The 25,934-nt window shown below is 36.3% G+C and overlaps 1 protein-coding gene and 1 long non-coding RNA gene across 7 annotated transcripts in view; one reads left to right on the forward strand and one right to left on the reverse strand.

The window, feature by feature from the left end:
- Positions 1-2,656: 2,656 nt before the first annotated feature.
- On the reverse strand, positions 2,657-4,086 carry LOC129722570 (uncharacterized). The gene is made up of 3 exons (XR_008727625.1): positions 3,410-4,086; positions 2,881-3,139; positions 2,657-2,820 (listed from the first exon to the last, which is right to left on the reverse strand). It is a non-coding gene; the product is annotated as an uncharacterized LOC129722570 (long non-coding RNA).
- Positions 3,747-25,934, forward strand: part of LOC129722548 (Y+L amino acid transporter 2) — a 51,176-nt gene continuing 28,988 nt past the window's right edge. For 2 of the 6 annotated variants that reach the window (XM_055676124.1, XM_055676064.1), the window contains exon 1: positions 4,546-4,740. The gene's annotated coding sequence lies outside the window, so the exon portion shown is untranslated. Of the gene's footprint in view, positions 3,868-4,545; positions 4,741-5,308; positions 5,328-19,383; positions 19,809-25,934 lie in introns of those variants that run through there. The other 4 variants (XM_055676105.1, XM_055676115.1, XM_055676094.1 and 1 more) reach the window with 4 other exon arrangements.

Here is a 25,934-nt window from a genome sequence, read left to right on the forward strand (position 1 = left end):
AGTTTTTGCGGCATCAATAAACAAACTTATCCAATAGCCCCTGTAGCCGCCGATAGTCGTCGATAGAGCGTATTATCAAATAGAGCTTAAGATCGTCTGCGTATACTAATTTACAGCCAACATCTAGCAGTAAACAAACGACATTGAAGAACAGTGTAAACGGCAAAGGTTCTAAGTTGCTACCTTGTGGAACACCAGAGATATTTGCAATCTGTGACGAACAGCAGGTATTAATGTATACTTGTAGAACTCTATCACATAAGTATGAGCTAAAGCCGATCGACAAACCTCTGCGATGCACCCAACCCGTAAATTTTTTTTTATGTAATGTTTTACGGTCAATGCGATCAAACGCCGCCTTTAAATCTGTATAGATTAAATCGATTTGAGCTTTTCGTTCCATGTGTAATATACAAGTCGAAGTGAAGTCAAGCAAGCTTGTAATTACTGAGCGACCAGGCATAAACCGTGTTGGTCACTAGGAATATAAGTCTTTGTGCGTAATATATTTGGATGCGGCTGAAAGACTTGTAGTTCCTAGCGTTTCGGAGATCCCCATTTTTCAATATCGGGAACTGAAGAATAACATGTGAACACAAACTAAAAATTTAAGTGCTGCAAATTATGATGTAAACATTTTCCTGACTAAAACGTTACCTGCTTATCTCGTTTTAGAACTCTGCGGTTCAATTAAACTGCATGTGCTAAGCTTAAAGGTAATGTACAATTTGTCTGAATGAACAGTTACACTAGCATGATAGCAGTAAAGCACATTTTCAAGCGGCAGAATGACCCGTAAATCACGCGAGCAACTATTTGCGAGTAAATAAATGTCAATGGAGCTAATCAACAAATTTGCAGTATCGAATTACCAATATTGCTATTAATTGCAGCGATAATCGTTCCGCAGCCCATACCCTGTAAAGTCTTCCGCTCTCCCTGCAATTAATTGACACCGGTGCGTACAACCAACAAGTACTCCTTATAGACGAACAGACGGGCAAGCAGACCATGACAGGCCGCATAAGTTGTTTATTTGTTTTCTTTTTTTTTTCTGCTACAGTTGCTAGAATGGTTCAAGTTTACTTGTCGCTCTGGGGTTATTTTGCAAACTACCAGCAAAGATTTCAACCATGTTCTACTGTGAACCACTCTAATAGCTATACGAGACCGAGCGGCGATATTGAACCAGATATCGAACTAGCCGACAGGTTGTAGACAACTACTAAACAAACAGCGAGTAAATAATAACTAGTAATTGACCGCCTGGCTGGTCACCACTACTGCTCGGCGGCAGTTGGTAACGTCAGTTTTTTCGGCACAGCACCTTGCCCGGGGGCAAGTTTTCTGCGCCAAGACCCCTGTTGGTTACCTAGACTGCGACTGCCGGAACAGTATGACATTCTACACTTACAAACCGCAAAGTTGGTCAAGCGTGAACCGACGTAGGGACCTTCGGTACCCCGTCAGTGCGAGTCAATTTCATTACACGGCACATTAACTAGCGTCAAGGTTGGCAAAAGAGAAAATTCACCCCAAATGGCTTAATGACGATGTTGAAATTAACTAGCTTAAAAATTTAAAATTTTGTTTTAGATAAATCTAGTGATAATGTATAGGATTCTAGAAATCATCTCATTCCATTAAAATTTATAGTGCTTAACTACCTGGTAGCATTCGTCCATGAAATATTTCGTGTATCATCATTCAAACATAATAACATTCAAGTATCATTGTCAGTGCGCTTTTATTTCAATATTAATTGTAAAAAGCTAGACATATATATTTTACTCTGTGTACATAATCAAACTACGTCGAGATGTTTATGCCTACATAGTCGGTGCGAACGGGAAAGTCGAAAGTTTTTTTCATTGGGTATGAATGTCAACACCTCACTATTTGAAACAAAACATGTGCTTATCTTACCGATCTCGCTAAATCTGTCCCATACTCTCGTGCCCCGTCAACCTGCAGTACACTCTACACACTAGTTTGAGTAAAAATTTAAGTGAAAAATCACTTTTAATGCAAACTTACATTGAACCAGCAACCTTAATATGCACAATGTTAGCCGTGCTGCCAATGTTAGCGTTAGCGTGACAAAACTTTTCGTTCCATAGCTAGTGATAAATAATAAATTTATTAACGATTCATAATAGTTTTCAGATAATTTTTTTTCGTGAATGTAATCATGAAAAGTAAATTAACTTTCTCACGTAGATCTTTACACTGAAATAATCTCACATATTCATATTATATGGGAGTGTTATAAATTTGCACTATTAGAACTTCCAATCAAAACGACGTGATCGAAAATGTGTCATGCATTCTTCATAGGATCGTCTGATAGACTTACATTACTACCAAGCTTTTAAATAGATAGGCAAATCATTTAAAAACTAAAGAACATATAATCGATTAAACTCATTGGAAATGCCATAATTTATATCTTGACATACAATAACAATTTTATAGGAAAATCTCATGCATTCCTTGTTATTATCCTATAGAAATAACTTTACTTAAGGGACTGTTTCTTTCATATGATATGTTCATGAAAACAAATCGAAATGTTTGTTTATGAATGATACAAGAATTTATTAAAAAAATAATATTTATTTTGACAAATTTGTTGCCCGTATGTATATCTCTAATCGGAATAATGCAGGTTTTTCGAGGGATTTCACTACCAAATTCCTGACAAATGATGAATAAAAAAGAAATTACCGGTTCTACGTTGGCCACTTGATCCGAGTTCCAATGGTCTGTTGTTGTTTGCCCGATGATACGATTTGATAATGCCAGTTTCTTCGGTGTGATCTATAGTTGTGAAAACCTATGTAAGTTTAAACTCAAATGAAGTATAGAAAAATAACTTACCATTTGAGATAAGGAAATATCTATCCAATCGCTCAATAAGACGCCGTCTTTTCGTGATGTAGCCATTTTGTATAACAATCTGGATTATTCGATGCCAAATTCAAACGTCAAAACAAAGCTTCACGAGTTGAACTGACAAAAAGTCCAAAGTCACGGCGACGTGTGTTTTTTATTGGATTTATCAATAAGATTTATATGTTGGTTTCGATACATGACGGTTTTATATATTTACTTTATGAAATGTATTCCGCAATATTGCCTGTAAATTTAAACATTTACCACACATGTTAAACGTAAATGAATTGCAAATAAAATGGATGTGAAAATCCGATAATTATTATTTCATTGTGCGTTTCGTTAAAATTATTGTATCACATTTAATTTACAAATGGATTTCTAATGGAATCATATAAAATTAAGAGATCTTCTGGTACGGTAAATTCATTGGACAAATTTAATAGAGAATATATGTCGACTTGTTTCAGTGTAGAATTTGATGCAAAAATTCTAAGTAAAAATGGAATCAAACCTTGAAATCCACCAACAGTTGCACTTACGTGCCTCCCTTAATTTTGAAACAATGTATATTCCATTAAGGATTTACCTAACAAAGAGTTAGGTGAAATCACTGTCCAGAACGCGGCTATCATGCTACTGGCCACGGACGGCCTTGTACAGCTGCTGCACAATTATCAATTAGAACAACAAAAACAGAATCCCCAATAGATGATGCAAAGCTGCAACCGCATTTCATCAGCATTTCATCGATCCCGTACGTCACTCACCGCGAAGGAGCACTCGATCGGAATCGTGCTGTGGCAATGACGAATGTTCGGAAGATGATTATGATGGCAAAAGTTTGTTGTCTTCTCGCGAGGCTCGTAGTAAAGGAAGCGTTTTCGTAGTAAACAGTGATAACCTTTCAAGGATTGTTTTTTTTTGTAAAAAAAACTGCGGATTCAGTTTGTTGCTTTTTTTCGTACGCTGGTGAGTAACTCGGAGGAAAATAAAACAGTGTTTATTGGCAAAAAGTTTTATGACATCAGAATGTGATTAAGTGTTGAGGATGTTTTTTTACCAGGAATATAAGAAAATCCCAATTTTATACGTGCTGAAAATGTCGCAGTGGGGCTCATTCGACACAGAAAAACGTTACACAAGTTAGAAATGATCCCTTAAGAACGAGTGAAAATGAATAACAGAAGGATGACAATAATGCGAGAATTACAACTTTGAGGTACAATACACTTGAATCAAACATTCCTTCCAGGATCACAACCTTTCATGATGGTAGTGCACAGCATCCAGTGAAGAACAGAACATGCGCAAAAAGCGGGCGACCATCCTGAGTATTTGAGAGTGGATTTTTTTGCGAACACTGATAGACAGGTTACCAATCATCTTCTAAAAACAGTAAATGTTTATTCAACTCGTATTCACGAATATATCGAATTTTATCAAACGAATTAAATTATTGAACTTAGTGAAATGAATACCGCGTGCACGTGCTAGCCGAGTTCATCCGTTACCAACGCTCAAACACGCACCAATACAACCAGAGTAGACGTGGGAAATCGAGTGTAACTTCAACAGAGCACGTAAATGTGTGCGCGCCCAAGATATCCTTCACAGCATCCCTCCTCGGGCGTACAATGAATGACAAATTCCAACCATTCATTTGCGTGGGAATCCGTGTGCGAAAAAGAAGGCTTCCGTTTTTCTCCAATCGAAAGATTTTACTACAGTTTAGCAATTAGTTTAGTTCGCCTATTTTTCCTACTAATATTGTGATTCCACTTTCTTTATTGAGTGTTTAATTTGAATATTTTGAAAAATTTAGTGAGCATAAACATCTAAAACGTAAGTCGACCTCAAAGTTGTAAAAAGTTTATCCAAGTTAAAAGTTTTCTATATAAAGATAAACCATTATTGAATATGTACTACATAAAACCAAAATAGTCAACAAAAACTCGGCCCATAACTTGATTTCCATCCACCTCGACCATTGCTGCCCGGTGACAACCCATGGCCGCTTCTACTTGAGTGGGATGGTGAAAATTAAATTACCATTCCATCATCTGAAGAGGAAGATCGGCTCTGCTTTCAGAAAAGAATGCTATAAGCGATGATGGAGCGAAATGGTGCTGTTTGTTTATAAAATGCTATACCTATAGAACAGTGTAGTGATTCGGATCCTGCAACAAACGTGCCGAACGTGACGTACAGCGAGAAATGACGTTTTTCGCATTCAAATGACCTTAAATTTGTGTTGACATCTGACTGGTATCGGGTTATCGGGTGTGATATGAGACAAGAAGAAGGTCGGTATTATAATATGCGCTACTACCGAGTTTGAGTGAAAAAAAATCCGAAATGCAGTACATTTAGGAGTTCGAGTTCTGTTGTTTTTACCAGTGTTTTCTCCTGATTTAATTTCTGTGAGAAAAGTAAGGATATTTGTGAGTTTTTCAACAAACAATAAAAAATGTGTAAACACTCCCTGCACAGGCTCAACCAAGTTACACCTGAAGCATACTTTTTACAACTGTGTTCCCATCACTACCTACCAGTTGTCGTGAACAGTTAAGTCAAAAATGATTGCCGCCAGTTTTCTCTCAATATTAGCTGGCGTCACTGGCAGTTAACATCGGAATTTGTTGTTGATTGGTGCCCCTATGCCCCCTTAGCCATGTCTCAAACATAAACCCTGTAATTTGTTGACCTAAATATGAATTATGCCTTGCCTTGCGACTTCTCTCTTTTAAACATAATCAATATTTTGGGGAGTTTCGTAGCCGCAAGGTTACAGAGTTCGCTTTGATAAGCGAGTGGTCGTGGGTTCGAATCTTAGTAGAATCAGGCCATTTGGTTGTCAAAGGATTTTAACATGGGTTTATTCTCAGGCTCTCCACTACATAACCTTCCTTCAAGCTGAATTCTATAGTACCCCTGCTGACTCTCATCCTAACAAAAAGTTTCCTTTTATAATAAAACTGTTCTGAGTAACGTATAATAGTTCTCTTCAGGGAATTGTAATTATGACGCGGTCTTGGCTGAAGGAACGAGGTTTCGATAAGACTACTTCCTCTTGACATAATAAGTCCCTCTTAGAATAAACCTGGCCAGAGAGGAACGTTAGGTGTAGCTTCAGCTCAGGGAATTGTAATTTGACGATATTGGTAGAATAGAAAGAGGCTCGATATAGTAGAGCAGTAAGCTTGAAACGAAAGGGTAAACTCTCACACACAAGCACGGATATAAATGAAAAAGCGTATTATTCACTAGTTCAATAGTGATACTGCCAATAATATGAAGTGTACATAAAACCTAAAAAAAGGCTACGACATTTATGGATGTTTCCTAGTCAGTAATTTTCACTTCTTTAAGAACTAATTACATTGTTCGTCTTATGACTACATTTTAAGTTTTAGTGAAGAGGGCAAAGTATGTAATTCTACGAGTATGGAAAAAGATGCACGAGAACAGAAGGTGTGACTTAGTCTTAGAATTTGTTCGTAAAGTAAACGTACTCGATGGGAGGACGCCAACAACTGAGCGTCTCGACTACCCGCTACTCGGCGTGTGAAAAAACACTCTCCCTGCTGCAAGAATATCTTCCACAAGGCAGTGTGTGTGGTTGATCGAGGCGTGCTAAGTACGGGGCACAATAGTAGAGGGTGCTACGGTTTTATTCTTAAGTGAAATTATCTTCCCAGTTGTTTGATTGGCCAAAACACCATACCGGAGACATCGGAGATTACGGGATCGAATCTCGTTTGGATGAAGAAATTTTTTTCTAAGTTTAAGTCACTGTTTTCATCCAGTTTTCGTATACTCGTGAAATTACATACATTGCTAGCTTTACTAAAATTTTCATTTCATTTCTTATTTATTTTTTGATTTTTTTTGATATTTTCTGTATCATAATACTCCTGCCACAATTTTTATATATTTATTTTATTTCTCCTATCGTGTGACGCTTGACAATAAACTAAAAGTATTCCTAATGTCCCTAGTCTCATTTAACGAAGAACTTTCCTATCTTATTAATAAATTCAGATCATCATTGAAATATCTCGAAAGCGGATGCTTTATGAATTTAAATGAACACTCAAACCATAATAAACTTTGAAATACAAGGGTTGACGATTGAAAAATTTACTAACTGGGGGAATCGAAGTTGTGGGTTCCCCCCTGCTGGACTACATTTTACGTAAATTTCTAATCAACTATTTCGCCAGTTAGTACATTTTTCAATCGTCAACTCCACATTTACTGCTTGAAATAGAAATAAAAATAGCTTGACTTGCTTTAGAGTCATTAAAAATAAGAAAGACTTCTAAATACATTTATTCTTATAAACCGGTGAAATTTCGAAGATACTTTTGCTAACTTTATTTTTTTTCTGACTTTTGTAAAATGAAAAAAAAATCTTCTGACTGATTAGTACGTAAAAATCACTTCATTTGTGGTGCCATCCCACTTATAATGCACTTTTTGAATAATCTTGAATTGTAGTTTTTATTAATTGATTAAAATTTCGCTGTATTTCAGTAGTGAGACACGACTTTTTGTTTTATTGTGAGATCGTATTGTATTTCGTTAAAAGTTTGAAACGTATTACACATTAGTAGAAGCGTAAGCACAAAAAATTGAATGTTACTTCGAACAGAGCATGTCAATCTCGGAACGAGGAAAGTTGTTTGAGTAGTTATACTTCCTCACAAACTACTTTTCATAACCATTGAAATTACACCAATACAGTGATCACCCGATTATATCACCCCCTTCATGATGTTTGGGGTGATAAAATAGGGAAAGTGATAAAATCGGGAAATTTTTTTTTATTGATATTTTGTTATGAAATATGGTAAACCAATAATTTAATACGTAAAATCAGCGATTTAAATTACTACAAGAGATCTAATCATATAAAAAAGCAGTTCTATCTGTCTGCCTGTCTCTCTGATCCTTATAGACGAGGAAACTACTGTACAAATCGGCGTGAAAATTAGTAAGTAGGAGTTTTGAGGTCGGAAAAGGGACAAATCGATGACGTAGTTGAAATGACACCGATGAATTTAAAAACAAAATATAATCGAGGATGCTGTCTGATGAGACTTTAAAAGACGAAAGTATGTATCTAAGTTGCCAGTGGAACTGCCACCTGTGAATAATTGCGAGATTTGGAGATGGTGCATGTGCAATTACCCCTGAAAATATTATTATATGGCAAATAGCTTGTTTATTTCAACAGATAAAACATAATTTTTTTGCAAAAACATGCATTGTTGGATGGCTGATAACTTTGTAGAAGATTTATAAATTCTGAAGAATGTGGGAAAAAGTTAGAAAGAAAATTTGGATTTTTAGTGCCGTTTAAAAGAAAATTTCATATGGTTCGTAATATGTAAGAGATTTGCTGAAGACACAATGCGTCTATCTCAGTCAAATGAAGAAGGAAATTTTCTATCTTACTTTTAGGTGAGTTGATCACCCATTTTTTATATCAAAAGATGCGTTGTTTAATAGCTTAAAAAATATATGAATATACTTAATGGCCTGAATCACTATTCAATTAATCGAACGAAAACGCCAAAATAAAAAACTGTGCAATGTTAGAGTTTTTTAAGAAAACTATATCCAGAATGATGTTATTCTACACAGAGCTGTGCAAAAGTACTAAAATATTGAATCTAAATAGAAAATCAGTTCATACTGACATTTTTTTGATGAAATGTTATATGATGATAAAATCGGGTGAAAAAGGTGATAAAATCAGGGGCAGATAAAATCGGGTACTGATATAATCGGGTGATTACTGTATTTATATTATAGCTCTAGGTTTAACAACAAAACAACTAAAGATAAAAATCATAATGTTTTAAGCGATTCAAGTTTCATGACCATTCAAAAAATTTGGAAAAAACATGTATTGTACTGCACATTTCGTTGTTGCTCCTCCGTGGTCTTAGTTAATAAAGTAATATAAAAAACCAGGCTTATTATTCTCCCCAATATAACGAAAGAACAGAGTGAATATTCACCGCTCACTTCTCATTCAGCATGAGCACTGGGTGTAACCATTCCTTGAAGCTTCTTCATTCTGCTTTGTGCTGTGTTTCTGCCGTTTGAAGAAAAATTGACGCACTTGCCGCTTACATCGCAGCTGGGCAAAATAAGACTCGTGAATCACTCTAGTGAGGATACACAGAAGTACACCGCGGTATGTACTGCTGAGATATAGGGGAACTGCTCCATTATTCATCTCATTAAGCCGATATTCACGAAGAATACACGGATTAAACACCAAATTTTCACAAAATTTTTGAACAAATTGACAAAATACGCTTACTTGCTCGTATAGAATCACGCATCGTTGTATATTTAGTCAACTTAGCTAGATTTATCCTGGATTTTGTAAAACAAACCATTTTTCACAACGCTTCCATAGCCATCTCAAAACTTGAATCACTGCTCAATTATTCATCTCACGACGCCCCCATATTCTTCACACTGTTAATCATAAATGAATCACATTATCATGAATGAACGTAGCCGCAGCCCGTCGTAGTAGGTTACCTAGATATCCGCTGTAGTTGTTTACGTGCAAAATTGGTAACCTAGGTAACCACTGCAGTGCTGACGAATTATGACAATTATGTCGGAATAATTCAACATTTTCAGTATGATTTTTTCGTATTAACAGAAACTGATTTGGCAACTTTTGATTTTCTTCAACGCAGTGAAAACAGATGAAAATACATACAGTTGAAATTTAGGAAAAATAGACATTCATCTCATATATTTCTGCTAATTCAAGCTTGTTTTAGGAAATTTGAGGTGAACATTTTAAAGATTAAAGTATTCTTAGTGTAGTGAGTGATTTTGTGTAGTGATTAAAATTAAAAGTGGTCCGCTAGTGATGAAAAAAAACTTTGGTTGGCTGCTGAACGAGTTCCGTTGTAGCCGTATAAAGCAATGCGTGGGTTTTGTTTCCTGAGGTAGGTGATTAAATAAAAGGAGTTTTCGAGTGCAGATGCCCGACTATAATATCAAATTTAGAGCTTTTAAGTGAGTTTTTGAGGATTATACTTTATGAGGAATCTGAAGTGAACTAAGAAGAATCCATTCCATGGATTAGCAGATTGGTTTAAGACGAAAATATGCGTTTTTTTCCTGTTTTCAATTGTGTTTTCATGTTGTATGAGATGAATATATGGGCTAAGATAAATATTGGAGCAGTTCCCGTATTCGATGACATTCGAAGAGCAGACATGCGTGACGGGCGTATACTGTTTTCAAAGCTGCAAAAACGTAATCGAAATTATATTGACGCAAAAAAAACTTGATTTCAGAGCCGTAGTGTCTTCAGCAATGTTGGGCCATCAATTATTCTCCATTTTTTAGAAGCTGCAATTTTGTGATTAATCTACTAAACAGTGAGAAGTGAATTTTACTTTTTCATTATTGCTTATAAAAATTCACTTTGTTCGGCTAAGTTGTAGCATATTTTATAAGAAACAACTTTGTCAAAGATGCCATACTTCTATCTGCCTAATCAAATTAACTTTTGTGGAGTTTTCTACAGATTGCTCCTAAAAATCATTTCTTCAATATATCATTCATCAGTGATTTTCTAAAATTTTTCTGCAACGAGACAAACAATATTATTTAAGATAGTTTATTTTTACCTCTCATACTTTTTTGGTTATTGATGATTTTTATTAAAACAATGCACTAACACAGGTATCTTCAAACCTGAAAATATCTGCAGACTTAACCGTTTCAATATTGAAGTATAAGTAAAACATCATTGAATTCAGATGTAGGCATTTGTCTCTCGCTGTCTCCTGTGTAGATATCTGTAAGTTAATTAGTGCATTATTTTAATAAAAATCTTCGATAACTAAACAATTATAAAAGATAAAAATAAACTTTCTTCGGTGAACTTGTGTTTTTTAATTATAGTAAACAGCATTGTAGAACATTGAAAAATTTTAAAAACTCACATTTTTTGTAAGATTTGGACCACTGCGACCATTGTGTTGATCTTTTGTGGTAGAAAAAAACTCACAAAATGTGCTACAACTTTACTCAGCAAAGTGGATTTTTATATGCGAAAATGGGACAAATAAATTTCGCTTCTCACTTTGAGGTGGATTAATCACAGAATTCTAACTTTTATAAGAGGAAAAAACAACAAAATAACTTTGCTGGAGACAACTACGGCTCCAACATCATTTTTTTTTTAGTAAAAAGTAATTAGTGTAAATTAGTGAATTATTTAAGTAAATAACCGTCAATAACCAAAGAAATATGTGAAATAAAAATAAACTTCCTTCAAAGAAATTGTTTGTTTCGTTATAGAAAACATTATTGTAAAACAAATCACTATAAAAAGTCAAAAAAAAAACAATTGATATTTAGGGGTGATCTATAAAAAACTCCACAAAAGTTCATTTGAATAGGTAGATAGACGTATGATGTCTTCAACAAAGTTGTTTCTTTTGAAGTGTGCCATAACTTTGTCGAACAAAGTGGATGTTCATATTCTGGAATGAGAAAAGTCAAATTCGTTTCTCACTGTTAAGTGGATTAATCACCGAATAGCAACTTCTATAACATGGAGCATAATTAATGGAACACCATGGAGAATAATTGATACCTCTAAAATCATTTTTTTTTTGGGTCAAAGTGATTTCGATCACGTTTTTGCAGCTTTAGAATCAGTTTAGGGCGACTGGATTTATTTTTGAGTTACGAGATGCAAAGCAAACAACGCAATCTTCTTTCCTACCTGGATGCTTCTCTCATTTGATATATGCTTGAGAGACACACCTCAAAAGCTAGAGGCGACGCGTGACCTGATCAATCAACATTTGCAACATTGAGACAACAGTATTGTGCTAACAGATTAAAAACCTCGTAGAATAATGATGTATACATCATTTCATAGAGAAAATCTGTTCTCACAGCTATCATCATAATTTCCATTAATCGATGCTGGCCCGATTTTAGCCACAAGAAATAAATTTTTTAAACTAGAAGCGCGTAAGAAGACAAACGTGTACTGAAGGGTCAAGTTTTCGAATGAACAAAACGGATGAAAAGACGAATGAATAATGAAAGAATACCACACATCACGCGAAAAATCCACTGCCGACTTATTTAATTGCTCATCTCTAACTACACACACTGCTGTGCAGGTATTGTTTATGCGACTGAAAGGAATGACTCATCACACACAGGAGAGTCAGCTGACGCTGATAACTCCTATAGACCTGTGTGATCGAGACCCAAGCCAGTCTGAGTCATGCCTGCGAGTGCAACACAACAACGGAAGGGCTAAATTTTTTCGAATTTATTTCTATCTTTAACAACGGCTTTTACCCGTTAACATTCAAGTTCATTAAAGGCAGATAGTGTGTGCAGCAGGGGAAGCGAAAAATGAGCGAACTGAAAATAGGATACAGATTTGGAAAAACATATCGCATCCAGACGGGACTTGAACCCGCAGTCTCCCTGACTACTTCACTGGTTGCCGGAATACCTCCTAAAATGGCCAAATTCTGCCTAATCTGGTTATAATGCAACATCAAATTTGAAAAATGTTGAGGCCACATATTTTCATCGTTGCTATAGTTTTAAACAGTCTCCGAGCCACTTTTCTTTCCATAACTTTTAAACCACATGCTTAAACATTATGATGGTTTTAAAGACAAGTTTATTTGGTCCATTGAATCCAACTATGTTCAGATCGGTTGTGTAGTTTCTGTGGTACCTTATTAAGTTTTGTGATTTTTACAATTTGATACATAACGGACAAAGTTAAAGTCCGGTAAAAGTGTAATTAAATAGGATTTTATTGCACAACTAGATCTATTATTTAATACTAATTTAGTAAAAATCGGTCCAACCATTCTGAAAAAATTGAGTGAGCTTAAGCAGTCTTTGGAATATGTTTCTTTTCAAAACGTGATTTCCTTCTTTTATACATAATTTTGAACCACATGTTTAATCATTAATTAAGGATTTTGAACACAGGCCGTTCATTTGTCACCAGTTTTGTTTAAATTGGTTGTTTAGTTCCTGAGACAATTAAATTTCGTTATTTCCACATTTTGATACACGGTGCCTGAACTAAAAATCCGATTACAATGAAGTTCAATAGGGTGTTATGAGGGCACTAGACCTTTCATTTTCAACTAATTTCGTAAAAACCGGTCTAACCATTTCTGAGAAAAGTAAGTGAGTTTAAGCAGTCTTTGGTATATAACATGGTTATAACGTGATTTGACATTTCTACAAATAACGGACAAAGTTACAAACCGATTACAATGAAATTCAATAGCAACGTATGGGGTAACTACACCTTTCATTTGCAATTAATTTCACGGAAATTAATTTCCAGCCATCTCTGAGAAAAGTGAGTGAGAAAAAAATTTGCACATACACACACACGCACACATACACACATACATACATACAAACAGTAAATGCTCAACTCGTCGAACTAAGTCGAGTGATATACGACATTCGGCCCTCTGGAGCAGTTTAATACTTTTAGTTTTTTCAGTGATTGCTATACCTTTCTAGGAGAAAGGCAAAACGAATTGTTACAATCGTCGTTGCCAGAGACCGAACTTACCGCTGCATCTCTAACAACTATAATGGAAAGGGAGGTTACTGTGTTTGGACGACTACAATTTGTTTTTTTTCCACAAAAAAACAAAAAAAAGAATTCATAAAATTCAAATCATATTTTCAGTTTAAAGCTCTTATGTTTTCCAAATTTGATTGTTTTTAAAAGTTTGTTTGGTCAGCAACAAATATTATTTTCCTAATTCCTAAAGAGTTTTCCTTAGGACCAAAGTATTTTGAAATGCAATGCTCTGAACAAAAACCATATAAATTTACTTTCTAGTCCAAGGAACTTTAATACTCAACTTTCTATGCCAGAAATGTATGCACAGTTTAACCCAAAGTACAATTTAAATTTTGCGTATTTTCAGGTCATTTTGACAGAAAAAAATCTTCAGCGATTTCAAGAATATTTCCAAATGAATTTCACTCGACTTGTGAAAAAAAGATAATGCCATTTCTTTCTTGTCCTCACATCACGATAGGACTAAAGCACAGAAAATCATCAATATAGTTTTTCTCTAAACAATCTTGCTTTAACGTCATACTTCCTACTCATTCTACCCTAGCATAAATATCCGCATTCCTACCTTTGTAGATTACGTCACACTTTTTTTTTTCATCACGTACGTAATGCGTTCCGATGTCGTCATTCAAGTACTGCATCGCAGTAAGTTTTTCCTCTCCGATTTTCACAAAACAGATTTAGTTACTGAAGCAGCGCTAAAATCCCATTTCCTGCAACAATCTTACAAGTTGGCGAATGCGGGCCACAGGACAAACAACAAACCAGCGTGGAAATACGTACGACGTCATTCGTGTTTCCTTTCGATACGGGAATTCTTTCATGCCTAACTCACGCTCCTACTGGGACGCGTCCTTAAAAGTGACTGGACCGAATGGCCTTTGGAATCAGCGGCGAAACGCGTAAATGTGGTAGCTTTAATAATGAGACAATCATGCCTTGCTCGATTTGCTGAATGGGATGTAAAAACAAGGTTTAAAGTACATGTACAATTGAACTGATTTGTACAATAAAGACACGAGGCGCACACAAATCGCGTTATACTGAGAATTTATGATGTGGCTGATGACATGAAACGACATCCTTTAATGACAGGATTGCGTTATATATCCTGTTTCAGCAGTATGTGTATTCATATCAAACTGATCAGAAGTACTGTTACTTCCTCGAGCGACACGTGATTAATGTTACATAGAAGATTTGTAGAGAGATTTCTGTTGACTTTTACCGATTCGTTTCTCATAGATTCATTTATTTCTATTTGAAGCTAGTATGAAACGAAGGTCAACGTATCACAATCAAACTACTGCAAATAGTCATAGATTATGATTGAAATCACGTTCTCACTTCTCACCCCAGAGCATGTCCTTTCTGCGTTTCGGTATACATCTGCCAAACTCCAATGCCATACCTCGCGATCGGGTCAACGAAACATCAAGTTTGAGTGTCTCTGTCTGTCCGAAAAAATTTGCCCTGTTTACCCAAATTAAAAACCGGTTTTCGGCGCGATTTCAAATCTCATTCTTAGGGGTTAACAAAAACAAGCATGTAACCTTCGATTTGGAATTCACCGAGTCGTATGTTAAGCGACTGTACCAAAACTGAAAGCATAACAACCAATTCAGCGTGAACGATGGCCTGTCATTAACAGAGCTCCGGTTCACGAGTAAACGTTGCCTCTCGCGCGATTTTTCGCAGAGAGTATCACCACTCGAACTGGTTGGTTACTCACTCTCCTCCGTATGCGCTCTCCACAAACAAACCGATCCGGTCGTTTGAATGATTGGAACACGTGCTTTGAAACACAGTGGGTCAAGGAAAAAATTTCTATTAATTTCTCTAAAAATTGATTAAATTGGAATGCAAAAACCAACACTATTTCTCTCATCATTTTAGCATTCATAACTCAAGCTATGGACTCAATGCTTTTACACTAAGGAAATATTAGAGAAATTATGTCGAAATTTCGCAAGTATGTGTACAATTTAAGCTAATCTTGCTCGATGACTCAATTGGTTCAACATTTGCGAATTATAGAGGCAATTGCACAGTGTTTCATATTGCTGATTGCTAAAGGACCTTGGAAATATTGCCGACAGGGTTGCTAGATCTCGGTTGCTGCTGAAAACTCACAGGTCACATTTTTTTTCGGACGAAAAGTTGTTTACTCTGTCACCTCATTGTTGGTGCCAGAAGTGGGATTGTAACCCACTATTAAAATAAACTTAAATTAGTTCTGATTCACGTAGTTTTTATCGGTCTAATGAAATTTCACTATATTCCGAGATTTTTTGTTTCATGGTGAGATGGTATGGTATTTCGTCAAAGGTTTTAACTGTGTTACACAAAATTATCACCAGAAGTGAAAGCACAGGAAACAGAATGTTATTTTGAACAGAGTATGTCAGTCTTGAAGCGAGAAAAGTTGTTTAAATACTTATACTTTATCACAAACTAACAAAGAAAATATAAATAAGAATAAAAAATATCTACTGTTTAGCCTGTTAAATTTCAATTGATGCTGTTTTGAAAGAAACCAACATGAATTCTATCGAACAATGCACGCAAAAGCTTTGAAAAATGTTAACAAATATTTTGTTGCTCGCATTAAGAACTTTAGGGGGATGAAACTTTATGAAAATTGAAACTATTGAAAAGTATTGTTTGGTGCGCGAAATTATGCCTCGAAATTTTTCACGAGCGACGTGAAAAAACTTCGTGTAACCAATTAATTCTGAATAAAATCTGGATGTGTAACAATAACGAAAAATAATCAATCCAAAATAAGATAAGGAACTATCTAAATTTTTCTTAAGGCTCTGAGAAGCACCGTGCGCATTTCACTGCTAAACTCAACTGCTCTTGAGTGGAGGAATGTAAATAAATTCTCTAACACTCCCTCAATAAATATTAGGAGCTTTGAATTGAACTACGGTATTTTTATACTCCTTCAAAACAAATAATAGACGCAACTGCAATGCTGAGACGTTAAAGCGATATAAATAATAATTTAAATAAATTTAATAGAACGCTGTGATCGAATGAGTCGTCTGCCCAGCTGCTGCTCTATTAACAAGGGGTCACACCAGTACCGGCATACTCACAGCTATTATTATCAATGGCCAAATGACTGAAAGTAAACGCGACGCAACAAATCCGGACAAATTACTAACATGTCCGGACATGTTTAGCAATGCTATGCAGTGCTGCGGTCCGCCAGTTGGTCCGCCTGCTGTGGAACGCTGCGAACGAAGGAGTTGTCTACTGTTCTTACATCAGCTGCAGCTCTGCTGACTGCGGGTCGAGCAAGTTTCAAGTAAGAGTCATTCCTCCTCGCGCTGCGGCGATCGTTAAATGCCTAACTTTCACATAGACGTTAGTGTATTAAGCAGAAAAGCACAGCATTGTATTTAAGACGCTGCATCCTGTTTCCAAATCTACAAAAAACATGATCGAAATTATTTTGACCCAGTAAACTTGATTGTAGAGGCGTAGTGCCTTCAACAAAGTTGATCCATTAACTATTCTCCATTTTATAGAAATAACAATTTAGTGATTAATCCACCTAAAATTGAGAAACAAATTTTGTTTTTTTTTTTGCATATAGAAATTCACTTTGTTCGACAAAGTTGTAGCGCATTCTATAAGAAACATCTTTATCAAAGACATGATACTTCTACGTGTTCATTTAAATAGACTTTTGTGGAGTTTTCTAGACATTACCACTATTTTTTTTTGTTTTCAATATAATATATATAAGAGTGATTTTCTAAAATTTTTTAATGTTTTACAATGTTCTTTGCTATAACGAAACAAACAATTTTATCAAAGAAATTTTTTTTATCATTGCTATATTAAAGTATAAGTAAAACACCATTCAATCCAAATATAGGAATATGTCTGTTACTGTTTCTCTGTGTAAGTATTTGTAAGTAAATTATAAATTAGCTTTAATAAAAAACTTCAACAAATAAATCAATATAAGAGATAAAAAATCAACTTTCTTTAGTGAACTTGTGTTTTTTACTATAGTGAACAACATTGTAGAACATTGAAAATATTGAAAAAAATCACCATGAGAAGTTATATTGAAAAAAAGGGGGTAATCTATAGAAAACTCCACAAAAGTTCATTTAGATAGAAGTTAAGTATCTTCAACGATGGATTTATATCCAAACGGAAACTTAATGGATTTTTATACTATGAAATGAGAAAAGTAAAATTCGTTTCTCTTTGTTAAGTGGATTATTCACAAAATTGCGACTTCTATAAACATGGAGAACAACTGATGGAACAACTCTACTGAAGACACTGAGGCTCTAAAATCTTTTTTTGGAGTCAAAATAATTTCGATCACGTTTTTGCAGCTTTGGAAACAGTGTGCACAGGCCCCTGCACAGAAGAAAAAATAGAAAAGAATGTATTTTTTTAACTTTCTCAAATCGTTACGTATGGTGCAAAGCCGCACGAGCTTCCAGTCGCACGTTGCCAGTATTACTTAATTTTTGGTGCCAGAAGTGGGATTGTAACACATTTTCTGAAAAAGAAACTAGTACTGATTTACTAAGTTATAATCGGTTTAGAAAAAAATCACTCTGTTCCAGCAGTGCGTCTCAAACAGAATTTTTCATGGTGAGATTGTATCGTATTCCAATTAAGTTATAAACAGTATTATAGATCATAATCTCCAGCAGTGAACAGTGAACAGAATTTATTAGTCTTGAAACGAGAAAAAAGTGTGCTGAAAGTGATTAAACTTGACCCTGATTGAAGTCTGCAAATGTCTGGAAAGGCCTTAAAGCGAGACAAAGGGGAAATAAGCCGTAAAAAAGTCAAAGAAAATTTCAACTGCCGAAAATTTTTTTTGGAGCGCTCAATATCACCTGCCAAACAAATTGAATTTGAGGCCTTCGATTACTTAAACCGCAATCGGCTACGTTCATGTGCCGCTGCTCTAGAGTGGGCGAAAATTTTTTTCCTAACACTCCCTCGATAAAAAGGCTGTCTGTAAAAGCGTTGAGTATAACAGCACTGCTATCCGAGTGTGATCCAGTGGTCATTAGGGTGTCCCAAAAACAAATCGATGTTGAAAAAGTCTAGGTGCTCAGCCCTAAATTGATAGATAATGTTATTAATAGCATTTTTATAGAACATTTCGACTTTCTAAAAAATTGTTTTCAGGTTGCCCAAACGTGATTTATGAAAAAATGACTTTTTTCAGCTGCAAACCCACTCTTTTGCACTTTTTTTCAATTCTGTTCGATTCCCAAATTTTTTTATATATTTTTTTTGGTCATGGAATGAAAAACAAAAAAAAATACAGAAAAACCTGACCACTGTTTCATAGCTGCATTTTAAAATTTTCATTGAATTTTCATTCGTACCTTTCTGTACGATAGAAGCTCATTCTGGAGGTAACAAGACCATCTTAGGTATAGATGGAAAACAGATAAAGATCCAAGTAATGATCGCAATGATTCAAGTCAGCTTACGAAAAATTCAATCATGTTTTAGATTTTTGTTGTATACTCCTACAGCAAACAATTTTAGAATGTACAAAACGAAAACAAATTCCAAAAATTATCTATTCAAGTAAGAATTACCACGATTATAAACCGAGATGTAAGCAAAAATTCTTATGCTCTCGTCCTCGCTCTCACGAAACTTAGGCACTCGGTCACCCGCGTGAGTGAACTCTGTGGCTGCGGTGAGTGCCATCACCGATGAGAGGCCTACATAGGTAATCCCCGATGTGAAGTTCATCGCGTGCGTCCAAGCGTGCTGGCAGCCTATCATCATAAAAAGGTTCCCTGCCTCAGCGGCAGCCGGACAGAGCGTCAGGCCATTCGAACTGTGGCTCTCACAGCGAGCACTGCCTGCTCGTATACTTGGCGCGAAGCTTTCACGCGGTATTGACGCGTTACCGGTTACCGAAGGGGATTTTTCTTGAGTTTTCGGAGAACAATCGGCGTACAAGAGATGACAAGAAGTTCGTTGCAGAATTGACCGCGTAAATTTGAGGAAGACATTCGTCGGAACAGATGTAGTGTGTGCGAAATAGTAAGTGCAAGTCGACAACAGAGCATATATTGCCCGAAAACGGAAACCGGTGTTAAGAAAATAGTGCAAAGAAAAGTTGAAAAAAAAAACAAAACGTGATTGAGCGCAGGTGCTGCGTCTACAACGCTCCTGATAGGATAGCTTATGCGAACAGAGAACAATCATTGTTCGTAGAATTCCTTCTTTTTTCAAAGGTGAGGTATGTTCCATGGAATGAAATATAGGGACTATAAGGATCAAGCAAAACAAGTCTCGGATGACCCTTAGCTTCGGAGTGCATAATGAAATTCCTATTCATAATGTTGGAAGTGCTGGAAGCGGGATGTTTAGACGGTGATTTTTTTTCGATATTGTCCATTTCAATGATTTGTTTGTCGGACGGTTGGCTTCGAATCGAAGTGACGCACACTGTCTTTTTATTTTCATTAGCTTCACATCTACTAAGTGATATTTCTATTAAAAGTGTTAACGTGCTTTGATTACTGATTTCGATAAAAATATGTGCGAAATGATGATTTGATAACAAACGTGACGGCGATTCAACTTGCTTCACTCACAGAATGGATGTAAGGCCGCTGTGAAAGCGGGCTCTTTTAGTTATGTTATCAGAAAAATGTAGCATGCTATTGGCAATAACAACCGGACACAAGTCAAAAGAGTGCCTAAATCATTTCCATCCTTCCACTGTTCGTATGAGAAAACCCGAATCACTTGATTATATCTGAGTGGAGACAAAAACTAAGGTTTTGGGGTGGAATGTTTTTTAATGACTTGACCATTTTTTAACGTCAGCCGGCTGCTAGTGCACAAAGTAATTGCCAGAAGCTGTATGGAAGCAATTTTTCCTTTATCAGTTTACGTAGTAAACACCGATTTAGACGTCTAAAAATACACTTCCAGAGCCTTTTATATCATCAGTTGCCAGAGCAACAGTTTAAAAAGTCAGAGCAATGTTTTAAAAATGATATCTGCTCGGCCAGTGCGCCGTTGCTAGGTTTACGTATGTACAAAGAGCTCTTTCGTTAATCTTTAAGGAATTTTTGGAATAACTTACATTCGGTGTTATGCACCTTTCAGATTGGACACACTTTCTGGCAGCTATGCCAGATCTTCCCAACGTTCAAGTACCTTTTTTTTGCACAGTTAGATATTGCACAGAAAAGTTCCGGTCCAAAAGACTGTGAGTTAGATCCTTGTTTTGCAAGTTCATCTACCTTTTCATTTCCACCAATGCCACAATGTCCTGGAACCCAGTATAAAGTAAATGAGTTCGTTTGAAATAAGTGTCGCAATGTGAGAAAAGATTTCTAGACTTCAATGCGTTCCCAGTGCTTTCAATGCTGCTTGACTGCATGTTTGTATTTTCAGACAAACAATCGCACATTTAAAGATTGCAAAAATTTCTGCTTCAAACAATGTTGACCAACGTCTCATATCCACTAAAATATTGATTTCGGGGCCGAAGATTCCTGCACCAGTTTTTGTACCTATTTTTGAGCCATGTGTGAAAATATCGTTGAGCCTGGACGAACGTCTGGAACTACGATTTCCCTATCTGTACGCGACGTTTCGCACACTTTGTAGGGAATGTCATAGTTATCCTGAGGTGCGAACCAGTCTCTATTCATACTTATCACTGGCCCTCTTTTGAGAAAGACCCATAGAATCACCTGACAAGATAGTTTTTGTTCTTTTGAGCCTCAGAGCACTCCTTCCTGCTTCTAGTTGCACGTATTCGTACAACGGCAGCAGATGAAGTATTGCATCAAGATCAATTGGAAGGGTGCGGCTCATCGCTCCTGCTATAGCAATGCACGCAAGTCGTTGAACTTCATCTAGCTTTATTCTTATTCTAGCTTTGTTCTAGCGGTGGCCTCTTCAGTTTTCAGCCTACTAACGAAGCTGAGGTCAATTTTGGACTCCTGTTCACTAAATGGGATTTCTACTCCTCCAAACTTGAGAGTTTTTAAATTGAATTTCCTCTTTCTAGTGAAAGGAACGATTGCAGCTTTTGTCGAAATAATGGTGGACCCTCCTTTATCCACCAAGATTGGGTATACTTTAGAGCCTGTTGCATTTTTTTTTTTCCGAAACTATGTTGTCAAACGTGCCTCTTCAGGGAATTGTGGTTGTGACGCGGTGTTGGTAATGGGAACGAGGTTACGATAAGACTCCTTCCTCTTGACATGATAAGTCCCTCTTAGAATTAACCTGGTCAGAAAGGAACGTTAGGTGAAGTCTCACTCCAGGTAATTGTAAACCTGGTCAATATCACAATAGTCTCTGGTCGCAGTGATGCTTCCACACAGAGAAAAAAAAATGTTGTCAAACTTTCCTCTTGGCAAGTTGACTATGCCATCCACACAACCTTCAACCTCGAAACCTTTTGCTTCTAAGCGTCTCAAAAGATCATCAAAGACCACATAAGTAGAGAGAGAACACCCCCTTGCGGACATCCTTTCGTTACCCTTACCGTGATAGACGACCCTCCCAGCTCAGATGTGATTTCTTTTTATGCAAGCAGAGTATGAATCCAGTCAACAATACTCGTGTGGAATCCTTTTTTCCTTATTGCACTAGACATTGAAGAATAAGATGCGTTATCAAAAGCACCTTCAATATCCAAGAAAAAGCACAGAGCAATGTCTTTATCTGAAGTTTCAATTTCAATTTTCATTAAAAAAATCCAATCCATTATCATAGCGTATGAAGCGCTATGATAATGGATTTTTCAGGTTGATAGACGAACTGGAACTTTGAAAGCGGTTTCGTTGGCACTTCTTCAAAAAACGGAAGAAAGTCTTAATGATTTTGGATGCGTCCATCACGCTCTCCAGTTTTAAATACGAACATTACTCTTACTACCCTCAATTTTAATGGAATACTATTCAACCTTAAACAGAGCGAAGATCTAATACCAGAAACTTTACCGCGGCTACGCAACGAGATCAACAGAAAGAATCCTGGGCTGCCGAAAACAAAGCTAAACGTCGGAAGAAGTGCACACTTGTGCCCATCTGCGTAGAGAATATTTTTTAAATATATAAAATTTCGTATGTAAAAAAAATTAAAGTAAATCAAGATGTTACTGAAAGAAAATGAACAAAAAAATGTTAGAATATGATTGATGTTGCGAGCGACGGGCATGCTATGAAACTAGATTTTTGGATAACTTCCGGAGGAACAACATACAGACCCGTCATTTGTTTGTGAACTACAAGGCGAAGTACGATTCAGTAAACCACTTGAGCTTGAATATTTTCCGACGTTTAAGTTGTACTGTCTCGAAGTCTCACCAACTCTGCCAAACAAAGTACATCATAGGTACCGCGTTGTCAAAATGAATGGGATTATTTAAAGTTGGTCTGACAAGGTACTTGTGACTAATTTACGCCAAAAAACTTATTTTTAAAGAGCACATTGAGAGCATACAATCAAAGTGCATCAAATATACGGGATATTTATATACTCTCATTAACAAGAATTCGAAACTTTGTTTAAAGAATAAACTTTTGATTCACAAATAAACTTTTAGACCAGCAATGCTTTATGCTGTACCAATCTGGTCAAGTTGTTGTTTAACAAGGAAGAAAACGCTTCAAAGGATTTTGAACCGTTCTTATTGGTTTGGTACTCTCTAATTACATAGACTTACTGGTGTTAAACATTAGAAGCTATGTCAAACAAAATGATTAACAATTTACAACAATTTACGTGCGTGTTGCATATTGCAGTTGTGCGGCTGAAAAAAAAAAAGCAAAATTCTGAACATGTTGCATGGAAGCAGATAGCAAAAGGTGCAGCGTATTCTCCGACACGCATCAGTATATTAGTGTTGCCTGTTGAATTTTGCGGCCGTGGCTGTTGTTCAACGTTGTGCAACGAAAATGTACACTCTTCCAGAGCATATTGTGTGAACTCCACTGAATGCATTTTGACCACCAATGTCTTGATCGAATGACGAAGGTTGCGCGAAAATTGTGATGCAATCATTGGCATATATTTGCAATGGTACATCAGTAAAAAGTTGAACTGAAAATCACTACTTTCAGTTCAGCTGCGCTATTTTCAACCAATCACGAGCTCGCATTCTTTAGCTGCAACAGATGTTTTAACATCGTTTTAAAGTGCTATTTATGCTTATTTATGCTATATTACTACCACTGAACAGATTTCAAGCACCATTGTCTTAATCGACATGTGAAATATTGTTTAAGGTTGTAATATAATAATTATAATATTTTCCTTATACTACACAAGCGCTTCCCCTTCGCTCGCTGATGGCAAACATCAATTGCTGAGTGTGATGTTGTTTATTTTTCAAACCCGGGTAATTTTTTATGGTAACAGATAGATAACTTTCAAATTTGGCATCTTCGTTGTTTTTTGACGTGGGACTACGTCATTCTTCACTACACTAAGGTACATTCTGTGAAAACTGGATTGAATATGTAACGTTTTTGGTTGGCGGAATGGAAGATTTTAGATGCTAGTAGCGCTCAAACAACTGTTCCGATTTCAATAGTTAAAATACCGTTGGAAAGCTAGAATATACAAGATTTGTATAACATGATAATTTTAGTAACCATTTTCTTATTACTCCGTGAAAATTGCGGAAAAGTTTGAAGGTCGAATATCCACATAGATTTTCCATACGATTGGTATATTTCCCTAACGCAGACTTCAAAAACATTGACGAAATGATTTCACGCATTCAACCGTTGGCTAGCAATGCCAGCCAATTGGCATCGCATTCACCGCCCAACGTAAGCGACGAAGAAAGAAAGCAGAGATGCTACCACGTGATTGGAGAGAAGATCATTCCTTGATAGACCGTCAAGGCGAACAGTTCGGCTTCCCTTCGATCTGATTTGGATCCCACCAGTGGTAATCTAATTCAGATATCGTTGTTGGAATACAGCCCGAAATTGGACGTGAACGGCACTGGGTACCATTGGAAGCCGTTAGAAGGGACCAATGGAAGACCTGGAAGCCGTTTGAGCGCTGCCGATAGTGTAGGTATAGTGTGTCGTATATCAAGCGTGTGCGTCTGAGCAGCGTGTGGGTGTGTATGTGTGGGTGTGTGAACAGCGTGTGTGTGTATATGTGTGTGTATGTGTAAGTAACGTGTGTGTGTATGCGTAAGTAACGTGTGTGTATGTGTAAGTAATGTGTGTGTGTATGTGTAAGTAACGTGTGTGTGTAAGTAACGTGTGTGTGTATGTGTAAGTAACGTATGTGTGTATGTGTAAGTAACGTGTGTGTGTATGTGTAAGTAACGTGTGTGTGTATGTGTGTAAGTAACGTGTGTGTGTAAGTAACGTGTGTGTATGTGTAAGTAACGGGTGTGTATGTGTAAGTAACGTGTGTGTATGTGTAAGTAACGTGTGTGTGTGTGTGTGTAAGTAACGTGTGTGTGTATGTGTAAGTAACGTGTGTGTGTGTATATGTAAGTAACGTGTGTGTGTGTGTATGTGTAAGTAACGTGTGTGTGTGTAAGTAACGTGTGTGTGTGTAAGTAACGTGTGTGTATGTTTAAGTAACGTGTGTGTGTATGTGTAAGTAACGCGTGTGTGTATGTGTGTATGTATGTGTGTATGTATGTGTCTGTATGTGTTTGTGTGTATAGCGTGTGTGTGTGTATTACGTGCATGTGTGTAAAACGTGTGCAAAAATGCATTTATCCGAGCTAAATATATTTATGACAGAATACTTGTATAGACAACAAGTTAATTATTTTTCCTATAATTGGTATTCCTATGATAGTGACCATAATTTTATGCTAGTAATTTTCAGCAGTGAGCTTGTTTTGCGTTTATTTGTAGCATAGGACTGACCAAAATTCATATTTTCCGAATCAATTTAGAAACAAAAAGCTTTTTCTTGCGATTTTTTGAGAGCACGTGGTATGTGAAGAAGTTTTTGAGGTTTAAGCAAAAAGGGATGAGAAATTACATGGGACTGTTATGATTTTATGGGCAGTTCATGTGGGTATTGGTATTTGTATGCTGTGGTTTATGACAGCTGTATGTTTTTTTTTGTGAAATGTTCATGGATTATTGTGTATGGTATTTGTACGTTTGGTGTGTGTTATATACTATGGTTATGGCACAATTAAACCTTTACACCAACCATAGTCCCACGGCAAGCCTACGTTTGTGCACTTAAGCACATACCTTTTAACTTTTGATATCTGATGAATAACAAAAAAATATTTTCTGATTGTGCTAACTAATAAAATATTTAAATTGACCTGAATTTCATGCAAAAAATGTTAGAATGTTCATAAAATTAAATGTCAATATAAAAATTTCTGTAAATCTGC

This window comes from Wyeomyia smithii, chromosome 1 (assembly GCF_029784165.1).
Source record: "Wyeomyia smithii strain HCP4-BCI-WySm-NY-G18 chromosome 1, ASM2978416v1, whole genome shotgun sequence".
In the NCBI taxonomy this organism is placed as follows: Eukaryota; Metazoa; Arthropoda; class Insecta; order Diptera; family Culicidae; genus Wyeomyia; species Wyeomyia smithii.